This window comes from Bactrocera neohumeralis, chromosome 5 (genome assembly GCF_024586455.1).
Source record: "Bactrocera neohumeralis isolate Rockhampton chromosome 5, APGP_CSIRO_Bneo_wtdbg2-racon-allhic-juicebox.fasta_v2, whole genome shotgun sequence".
Taxonomy (NCBI): Eukaryota; Metazoa; Arthropoda; class Insecta; order Diptera; family Tephritidae; genus Bactrocera; species Bactrocera neohumeralis.
Genome location: NC_065922.1, coordinates 35,317,306 through 35,328,953, shown reverse-complemented (window position 1 = coordinate 35,328,953; position 11,648 = coordinate 35,317,306). Strand labels below are relative to the sequence as shown.

At 36.6% G+C, this 11,648-nt stretch overlaps 1 long non-coding RNA gene across 1 annotated transcript; it reads right to left on the bottom strand.

Moving 5' to 3' along the window:
• Nucleotides 1-8,976: 8,976 nt before the first annotated feature.
• Nucleotides 8,977-10,873, bottom strand: LOC126759878 (uncharacterized). The gene is made up of 2 exons (XR_007667105.1): nucleotides 9,455-10,873; nucleotides 8,977-9,395 (listed from the first exon to the last, which is right to left on the bottom strand). It is a non-coding gene; the product is annotated as an uncharacterized LOC126759878 (long non-coding RNA).
• Nucleotides 10,874-11,648: the final 775 nt, after the last annotated feature.

Sequence of the window (11,648 nt, the reverse complement as noted above, 5' to 3'; positions counted from 1 at the left end):
AAGGAAACAATTTTTCTTATATTTTTTAAGGTTCTTATATTAGGAATAATTTAAATTTTTGAAATTTAAAACAATGTCCGAGAAAGACATTCTTGTCCTCTTACACTCAACCACCTATTTGGTAAGGACTGTGTAAGTTAAAATGCTTCCTTGGATATGTCTACTATTTCAGTTACTTATACCATGAAGGCACTCAGCAAATATTCACTACAAATATTCAAAATGGGAAGATCGACGGTGAACAGTATTATTCCTGAAACATGAGCTGTGTTCTGGACAGCATTTATTTATTAATTCCATACACGCACGAGTGGACACGAATGTTGAATTTCTCCAACTGTGTTGGATGTTGATAGTTCATATTATTTGCCGTTAGAGGCAGTTTAGTCTTCACGCTGATTGCTGAATGTTGCGGTGAAGAAGTTGTTTACTCTTGAAGTATCGAAAGCCAAATGACGATTTCAATTAAAATCAAGTATCTTTTATGCATATAATTTCGAATTAATTTAAATTTGTTTACTATGTCTTCCTTCTTTTATTTTATGTTCTGTGAAATAGTTTAAAAAAAATAAATTTCTTACCGCTAATGCTCTAGTTCCTGATAGCTAAATATTATTAAAAAACATAAACATTAAATATTATATGAATTTAATACAATTTGCTCAGCTTGAAACGAAATTTGCGCCCGAAACTATAAGAGATTAAGTTTCCAATAACTATCAAATATCCGTAAATGTAAAAGAGTAAGCTAACATCTGTTGCCTACATTTCGGCGCAATACTGAAAATAGCAGTATCCTGCAGTACTGGGGAAGCGGAGCAAACGCATTTTTATTAACTGATTGAAATTAAATATATTATTTTAAAAACATATACATAATGCTCTCATATTATAACAATGGATTTTTATACAATACCATAAATAAAGGAAAATATTTCGCACGGTCCAGTCCGGAAAACTATGTGACTTTACAATGGAAGTCCGAGTTATGGAGTGACGCGTGCTGAAACCGAGGTTATTGTTGTTGTTGTTTAAGCAGGTACCTAGTCCCAGCTAGGATGGTAAGGATTAGCTAAATTGTCGTCAACGTCATCCAACGGAAGATCCAAGAAACGTGCTGTTTCGACGCGGTCGGAGTTTAACCTAATACAGTATCCAGAACGAAGCTGCGCAAGGGTCACTCTCATTTCTCGCGGCAACTTGAGTACTTCGTCTACAATGGGTGGTGATTTGACTCCGAATACGCCATTCCACTGTGAATGGCGATCAGTGCTTTTCGGAAGTTTCTTGCGTCAGAAGTCTGGTCGGCGTATTGTCTGATGTCGTCGACGTTGTTGAGGAATGACCTCTTGAAGGAGTTGGTGAAGGTGTTGATGGCTCGTTCCACTGTGAATGGCGGTCAGTGTTTGTCGGAAGTTTCTTGCGTCAGAAGTCTGGTCGGCGTATTGTCTGATGTCGTCGACGTTGTTGAGGAATGACCTCTTGATGTTCCTGGGAGGCGGTTCCGCTACAAACAGGTGACTGCCTGGAGAGGAGTTCATTATGCTCCTTAACTGGAAGCATTCGGGCCTCACTATGCGGGTGTTCGACAGAAGACAACAAGAGGCTTACGGCATATTGATGCGGCGTACTTAAGGACCGGCCGGCCGATTACCTTTTAAATAGCCAACAATGTTTTTTTTCCTTTCCCCATGTGCTGCCGGCTAGCGACTTAGCCCGACGTCAATATCGTGATATCTTCAGCGTACGAGGTTATTGAAACTCCTTCTGGTGGCTGTGGGAGTTTCGAAATATAGAAGTTAAACACTAGCGGGAAGCGGACAGCATCCTGCCGAATCCCTTGTTTAATTCTTCTCAGATTTGAGTTTTTCCTCGAAATAGTACGGATGATTGACGACCGTTCAGGTAGTTCATGGGTCACTTCTTCAGTCGCATTGTGTGACTGACGGTGTCAAAAGCTTTTGACAAGTCCAACGCAACGACGATCGTTCTCTCACAGGGTGGTTTCTGCTTAAAGTCACGAACTAGGTGATAATTGACTGAAGTCTTGTCTGAAGAAAACTTCATCACTTATCCTTTGCTCGTCGATTTTTGAACCAAATTCTCACTTTTCTTTCTTCCACTCCTATGCGTTTTGCGATTTATCTTCTGCGCGCACCTTTGGCAAACTTATGTACATCCTTTCTGCTCGGACTCTAATTCGGCCACTTGTTCACGACTATAGACTGTTCGTGAATAAAAGCGGTTATCCATTGGTGTTGTAGCCGGTGAATAAGGTTGGTTATCCGTTGGTGAAACTGTTGTAAGCGATGAATAAAGTCGGTTACCCATTGGTGAAAGTGGGCGGTTACTGTGATAAAGTTGGATACCATAGGTAGAAGTTGGATATATCTGTGTATTATATACCATAGTTATTGTTTGGTCCTTATGCATTGGTTGGTATGTTGCCATAATAACATTGTGCCTGAAATTTAGAAAAATAATATGAAATGAGGGTAAATTTAATACGGTATTTTATTATTATTATCAAAGGTAATATTTTAAATGCAAAGGCTGTAAAAGTTGTGTCTGAAAGCTTTTTTATTGTTACGTTGTAATAATTGTCGGAACTTAAAATTGTTGAGATTTGTACCTCCTCATTAGTGAAAGTAAATGGTCCGCAATCTTTTGGCAACGCATCGATTGGTTTTGTCTACCGAAGGGTGCAGTGTAAATTGCCGACTAAAATAGCTCGAAAGGTCTTTGCTAAAATCGAGGTCTCTGTTGAAGCTTCCTCAGAGCAAGCAGAGACGGTGAACGGGATCACATATTTACTATCGATCAAAGAAAAAAGCTTTTGGGTATCTAAAATTTTACGTTTTAATATCATTTTATTTTTTTTAATTTTAGTCAATTTAAAGTCAGTGTAAATATAATTTTAGCTCGCAAGTATTTCTATGATCTCTGTTAAGACTCTCAAAAAGCAGAGCCACAAACTCACATAAAATTAAGCTTTGGGGTATCTTATATGGAAATTCTTCCATATTTTCTTTTTATTTTTACATGATTTCCATACATAATAAACCGTAAAGTACATTGCCTAGCTTTCTGACAAAAGTGTTTCTTTAGGTTTCTCCTCAAATTTTTTTAATTAAAACAAATCGTGTAGTAGGTTGCAATCCATAAGTTTGCATACTTTTAGGAGACCCAAGTAAAATTAACTAATCTGTATAACACAACAATGCATCGTATATAAAATGTAAAAATTTAATAAATAAAGTAAAGACAGAGAACGTATATATAATAAGGACAAAGCGACGATAGAGTCAGTCTGAAATCAGCAGTCGCCTGTACTGTGCGTCAAATTGCTGAAGTAGTCGAAAGAAGTCATTCTATGCTTCAAAACCAACAAAGAAGTGGAAAACAAGCCCAAAGCTGCTAATAGTAAAAGTTTCCTCTCCTTAGTGTCGGAAAAGACATCTAGTACATCCACAATCACAATTCTACTTCATGAGGCTGATTTAAATGACAGAAAGGCCCAACTGAAACCATTCGATTAACATTCGCAAAATAACATAAAAATAAAGATTTTCAGACTTTTTTAGTCTGGAAAAATGTTATGTAAGTTAGCACCCCATACATTTAAAAAGCACCATATGATGCATTAATATCATATGATACAAAGCAATATAATATGACACCACTAAATCGCTGAGAGTGCGACACGTGTAGTGGCAACTCGTGGGAAGCGCAGCGTCAGCAAACTCCATACCCGTTGCAGCGGCAAACGTAGGTTTAGAGTTAAGCGCAAATAATTGTAAAATTCAGTTCTTGCACAGAATTCAATAAAGGAGCATAGCTCCCAATCCCAAACATTTTTTTTTTTATTAAAAGTAACTAAACGTTTTTTAACTTGTATACTGAATAACGTTAGAAGATACCTCCTTCAGAGAGGCAAAAGTGCTTCGGTAATTGGTTTAAACGCATGCAAATGTGTCAATTTTCGATGATTAATTTTTCTTATTGCGAAACCCACGCTACCCTCGAATACCTATATTTTTGCTATTTGAATCACTTCACTTGTAAAATTTGTTAATCTGTAAAGGTCTCTGAAGAACTAACTTCCGACTTTAATCCGCTAAACCTAACATATCCCCATCTTATGTTTCTCGCAAGAAGAAGACATTTAAGTCACTTTTATTGTACGGACTGACTGAAGCCTAATCTGTTGTAAATGTCAGTCTTGTCATAATTAGAACTGCCGCTTTGCTGAATTTGAGTCTTGAGTCCATTATTACACCAAGGTACTTCAACTGTAGCTGTGAAGTAATCTCATATTCTCCTATGGTGAGCGATATCTTTTCTTTAATTTTCCTGGAGCTTATGAGCAAAATTTCTTATTTTTAAGTATCTGACTAACTTTCTGTGTGATCGATATCGATTAAAAACTCATCTGGGCGCCTAGATATACCATAAGGATCGAATGTTTAAACGAAGTTTTTCATTCACTCAGTTTTTCTGACTTCTTTGTTAATTCCTCATTTTATCCTTCATAGAAGATTTCATAGCTACGTTGACAGCTCTATTTTGGGTTAAAATTTTTTTTTACATTACTCTCCTACTAAAGAAAGAGTGGTAGCTCGCAGAATCGTCGTACTTGGCTTCATCTTCCATCATCATCAGTGATCTACGGGGATTCGGAGTCTTGTCTTTATCAATCAAAGATATGTATTGCATATTTCATATTGAAATTAACTATAACGAACTTTTTTCCTCTTCCTTAATACCAAATGTACTTCAGTTATAGCTTTATGAAAACTTCAATAACGTCAGAAAGGTAGACTAGCTTGAATATGTGAACTGACTGTTTTCATCTGATTGCGATATCAATTACTTATTGTGTGTAACAAGTTACAAGAAAATCGACTTTGAACCTTTGCTTCTTATCCTTTGCTCGTCGATTTTTGAACCAAATTCTCACTTTTATTTCTTCCACTCCTATGCGTTTTGCGATTTCTCTTCTACGCGCACCTTTGGCAAACTTGCACCCTTTGTACTCGGACTCTAATTCGGCCACTTGTTCACGACTGTAGACTTTGGATATTGCTGTATATTACCATAGTTATTGTGTCGTCCATATGCTTTGGTTGGTACGTTTCCATAATGACATAATAATAATACGATATTTTAGCATAATTATCAAAGGTACTATATTACATACGCAGGCTGTAAAAGTTATGTCGGGAAACATTTTTATTGTTAATTGTCGGGACTTAAAACTGTTAAGATTTTTTAGACGTTTGCTCGTCGAATGTTAAACTGTTACCGCCTTCAGGAATTTTTTTGGCAGTAGTTTTCTTTTTGCCTCTACTTTGACGCTGAGGCCAGCGACTGATTTTAGGTTGAAAATCGCCTTCACTGAAGAATGCGAAGGGGGCGAGGTCGCCGCTTTCAACGGAGGAGGATGACGACAGGATCAATTATACGGGTTTCGATGAATGCGGCGTCATCGGTTTGGTCAATGCTCATTTGATAATTTTCGGGAGAGGGGGAGGTTTTTGCGGGAGAGAAGAAGTTTTTTTTTTTATTATTTTTAACTTCACTAAATTGTCAATAGTCACTGCACTGCACTGTTTGAGTATATTGTTTGCAGCTAGGCAAGCATATGCGAACATGCTCATTATATGCTTAGCTAAGCTATTATTTTTTTGTTTTCTAACTAACTAACCGGTTTTAAGTTTACTGTTCTGTCCTCTTTTATGAAAAATTAACATTGTGCCTTCCACAAGTAATGCTTTAGGCCAACAGCAGTAATTAAATAAAAGGCGTTCATCCCTAATTCAAGGTTGTTTGCATACCTGTTGTTGTTGTTGCTTCAGAGATTACCTCTGAATTCCAGATAAAAATTATATAGATTACCACAGCTGTGTGGGTTTTCCTGGTTTTTCTAAGGAATGGTTCACTTATATCTCAAATCTTCTTATGCAAAGACCTTGCTGAAAAATAGAAGTCCTTGGAAAGGGATTAGTTCATTAACGATCGATCCATGAAAATCCGTTATTGAAACATACCTACATGGTGCCTAAACCCAGGCTTTCGCAGCTACACATGAAGGCTCGCATGGAGTTTGTAAATAAGTACCGTTTTTGATGCTAAAAATGGCATTACGTAATTTTTAGTAATGAGAAGAAGTTCAATTTAGATGGCCCTGATAGTTGCAAAAGATATTGGAGACATATGTGCCAGGATCGGCGATCATGTTTTAAGCGAGGGTTTGGCGGTGGTAGTAGGATAGTATGGGTTGCGTTCTGCTATAGAGGGAAAGCCATATAAAATGTGCTACATCTCTACCCTAATGAATATTCAAAGTATGTGGTCCTCCTGAGGAGTGAGTTAATAGAGTTTGGTGGCAATTTATATGGCGATGAAAGGACTTTTTTGTAGGACAATGCTTCAATACATACAGTTTAGATCACAAAATCCCTCTTCACAGGGCAAACAATACCTGTATTGAACTTGTCCGCCTTAAGCCCGGACCTAAATCCGATTGAGATCCTCTGGGGTACCGTCTCTGACAAAGTGTTCAAGAACGGTATACAGTTTGAGACAGCAAGGAACCTTAAAAAGGCAATAGACCAAAAATGGGCCAATATTGATCCAGCCCACCTTAAATCCTTGTTGGATTCCATTCCATCCCGACTTAATTCCATAACACTGAATAATGGTAATAATTTTGACTATTAATTTCTTATTTACATAATCATTAATAATATTAAAAAATAAAAATCAAATATGCACATATAAATATTTAGTACGAAGACTATTTTTGATTTAACTTCCTTATTACATACATATATTTGAAATACCACGTATGTTTTTAATTTGTAAACTTTATCTGCAAATAAAACTACATTCCCAAAATTTCGATATCAGAAAGTACAAAATACTTTTTTAATCAAGAAAATACATGATGCACATATAATTCTTTGCATGAGGTATAACGAAAGCTGTTGATTTTTTTAATTTCACAGCGTCCAGTTTAGAGATAGAGTGGTCGCCGCAAAACGTCCTTTTTGAGAGGAGCTCCAGGAGATCAGCTGTAGTTCCTTTCCAAATAAATATTTTTACTAATACTAAGTCTTAAAATACAGTTAAATGATACCATAGTACATATAAGTACACGTTTTTGGATCAATAAAATTAAAATTTTTCGCAGAAAAAATCTGGAAAATTTGCTTCTAACCATATATGTATGTATAACCTCTTACATACCCAAATGAGAATGGTATACCTTTAACCGATTCGTGTAAAAACGATGAACACGAAAAAAATGTGCTAATCTAAAACCGTATCAAGTTTGATAGTTGCACTTTCCTGGTATGTGATAATTATGGCTTGACTCCAACTGTAAATCAGGCAAATGTGGTGGTTGTGGTTGTTTTTTTAGTCTGAAAAAATTTTATATATACTGACGATCATAAATTTCATGTTTTGGCTCCGATGGAAAACCATACGTTTGGAGGAAACCAAATGAGACTATAAAACTATAATGCTTTCGGAAGTAATGCTCTCTTGTAATATTTGAACAAGTCTGTCACTCCGAAAAGTATGCTATGGACATTACCATGAAGTTCCATCAAAGATCAGCATTTATCGATGGTATGATGATTTCAATTGAGATCCTAAATCTATCCAAGTGTAATCTCTTGACGGTCGTTCAAAGTCAATTGTTTTTCGGGAAACTAGTAACCACCGACTGATATTGCAATATCGTCACGTTAACTATCGTGAGATTGAGACAAGTATTGATGAATTCAGAATGCATGAGGATGAGTTATTCTAGGCAAAAAATTATTAACTTCTTGGTCGGATAACAATTTAAATAATAAAAACGGAGAATAACTAGATGAGTTATTCTATAAAAAAAGGAATTAACTCCCTGGATACGGAGTTTGGGTTGTATAAAAATCGGAAAATTTGGTTGATGAAAAATGATTTGATGGGCTGCGCGCCGAAGATAAAACGTCCGCCGATGTTGATTGATCGCAAGTCGTGGTCGAAAGAAAACGTCCGCTTCAAGGACGAAGGATTTTACTCGTTGGACTGTGGTGACTTATGGTGGGTTGGTATACTGCATGTAATGGTGTGTATGTGTGATGTGTTTGCCACTGTTGCTTTGTGAGTGGTGTAGTTCGGTGCATGAGAGCGAGAAGCTTAACTCGTTTAACCATACAGAGTTTTCCAATAAAAGTGATATGATTTCTTAAAAAAACACTAATTATTGAAAAAATTCAAATGTTTTTTAATTAAGGAGTACAACCGATACAATTAAGTTCTGAATATAACATTATTCAAATGGCCTTTACGACTTCGATGAACCCAAACTTCGAGTCTTTTTTTTATTAAAAAAAGTCGTATGTCATGAACAGCGCGCATTGACTTCAAAAGCTTGAAGAGCGTCTGGTTCATTGCTAAAAACAATGACTTCAAATAACTCCACAACTCTAATGTTGTTAAACCACATTATGGAGGAGGCCACTCGATGTCACAATTCCTTGGAATAATCGGATCTCCAAATTTTTCTAGCAATCATTCGGTGCGATCCCATTTTGATGGAACCAAATGTTGTCAAGATTAATTTCTTCCAATTGCGGCCATAAAAAGTTGGTTATAGATCTATATAGCTCTCCATTGTCAAGTGCGAATCAATGATACCATCAAACCAAAAGTCACACCAAACTGTCAATTTGACAGCAATTATGGATTTTCTTAGCACCAGAATCGTCAGTTTTATTTACTTAAAGCACCACTCAGATGTAAGTGATCCTCATCGGAAAAGATGTTTTTCTTAAAAAAAATCCTTTATCGTTTTCAAGGAAATTCACGACGTCTGCGGATGTTCAATGGCTGCAGTTTTTAAGTGAGAACAATTTTATACGAATGCAAGCCCAAATACTTTTTTATAATCCGCAAGGTTGTGGTTTCAGACAGTACCAATTCTTCAGAACGTCCTCTAATAAGTTTAATGTACATATCACCCCTACCATTAAAGCTACAACAACCAGAGCATAGCGCAAATATTTTTAAGAACTCCTATCGACAGTGTGAATTGGATGAAATCGTGTGATAACCCCGCTTACTCCCCATATAGCGGTTCTGTTATAAGGTACTAAAAGCGCTATAAATCAAGAATTAAATAACATTAAATTTTACCTCCGAGATGGTATGAGATGGCTTCGTAGGTGCCTAAGAAATAATTTTACGACGAGCGCTTCTCCGCCCACTTTTTGGTGGAATCACATATCTCGGGATTCGCCGGACTGATTTCAACTAAATTTGGAACGTGCTTATAGTTGACTTTTTAATGAAAATATTGGTCAATGTGTGAGATATATAATTGGAATTCAGGGAGAATCCTTTCTGGATAGTATTATATCTGTTTGTCAAAAATGGCTTGAATAGGCCCCTAATATACAGAATTTCGAACTTCCAGTTGACTTTATAGGTACTACATATTTAGGTCAAAGTTACTTCAATAAAAAAGAGAGAGTCTATTTTTCTATTAACTGTGTATCTTCTAACTTAAAATGGAGAAATTGTGAAAACTTGCCCTAGACCCCACATAGCCAATAAGCTTTATGCTTCTGAAGGTATTTCCCTGGCTGGTAGATTTCTATCACTAGAAGAGCATTGGTTGGACGACGAGTTACATTTGTCAAGGTCACAGTATAAAACTTACCTTTATACCAGGATTTAACTCTTAATTCACAGAAAAGTTTATATGATATCAGAACTGGTAAATGATCTATTACTACCTTGATTATAACCTATCTGTATGTCTATAAACACATCAAAAGATACAGTTCCCTTTGAGGAGAAATAGGAGTTGAATAATTCGCTTAATCAGACGCACTTAAATGACTATTCTCTTATGTTTTTTTTTATTAAGTGAGGGATATATTAATACTATACATTATTATATATGGCTGTGGATAAGCTAGCATGCTACCAATTTCATTTTGTTGCAATTCAACACGGTCCTCCGACATTGCAACGTGCTTGGCATTTTGAGTCTAACACGATTCTTCACACACTTTCTATATGAAACTGCAGTTAGTTCATTTGTGAGTAGACGTAAATATAGTACACATACATACGTACACAAATATATGTCTGTTGTGCCTGCATTTGTGGAATCAAGGGCATAACAAGATTGCAAGGATTCCGCGCAACGCACTTGCATACTGACGTCCTGCTGCATAGATGTATATAAGTGTGAACCCATGTAGCTTCCACGTCTGCAGCAAAGTTTCAATATGAGATTGTGCGTACATATATGAATATTTATTTAAATATGAATTTGTGTTTTTAAAGCGGAATTCCATAAATTCTCCTGGCAGCCATGCTATATATATAGTTGGCCCAGCAATGCAGACAATCTCAACCCAACAGGTGTTCTACACACCCTCAACTTCGCATAGTTCGTGGCGGCTCCTAGTTGGCGTCTGTAGGCTGCTGTTTGTGGCTTGTTTGTTGTTGTTTTGTGTGCGCGTTTGCCGCTCAACAGGACGCTAATATTGTGCAGCTGCTGCCAGTGCCACGCTTGAAGTCCTTGGCGGCTACGGTGTCGAGTGTTAAGAATTTTAATATTTCAGTATGTGTGTGGTAAATGCTATACTTGTATTTAAAGATATAAAAATAACTATTTCATACCTACTAACTATATAAGTATATGTATACTAACACAAACACGCGACTATTACATTTGTATGCTCATAGAATCACTGCAAGCTTTTAATAGACGAATTAAATTTTGCATTCGAGTTACTTTTAGTTGGAATTTTATTTTTAAACACCACCTTACCGCAATGATTTCACTATTGCTTTAAATATTCACTCAAAATGTTATTTTCACTTACATTTCTTGGAAATACGTGGTGTGAAAGTTTTTATGGCCTGTGGCGTCAGCTTTTGGTGGTTATTTTCGCAAGAAAATTTTATAGAAATATGCATACAAACTAAACAAAAAGTAGATATTTAAAATATCGCGAATGAAATTTAGATATTATGAGTCTTGTAAGTCTCCGAATTCTGAAATAATGGCGTTTTACGAATGTATGACGAATAAATTCGAAAATATGTTTTTAAAACTTATATCCGATCAAATGTGGCACTTATTCCTAAATTCCTATTGGCACTTGACGAAAGAGACTATCTAGTGGCAGCACACGCCCGCAGAATGGGGTTCACAAATCGAGAGACTGCGAGAAATGCTTAGAGCAGGGCACCAGGGAAACGGTGGAACATCTGTCGTGCATTTGTCCCGCATTGGCAAGACTACGCGGTAAGCATCTGGGGTCCCCACGCTATGATACAATGGAGTAGGTATCGTAGTGAGACCGCAGAGTCTGCTAAATTTCGACAGGCATCCTAAACGATGGCTACTTCTTTTGGACCTAGGAACTGAGCTCCTGCTGTTAACGCAAAGGACCAAAACTGGTCTATGCGTGGCTTATTGCCTACCAGTTTAACCTAACCTAACCCAATATTTTCTGATGCCAACACAACGCTTTTAAAGCATTGGTTATTTAGCTCTTTGGATAATATGTAGAGAATAGGGAATAGTTTGATCCCATTTTATCCTATTCTTCTATGAGTTACGACATATC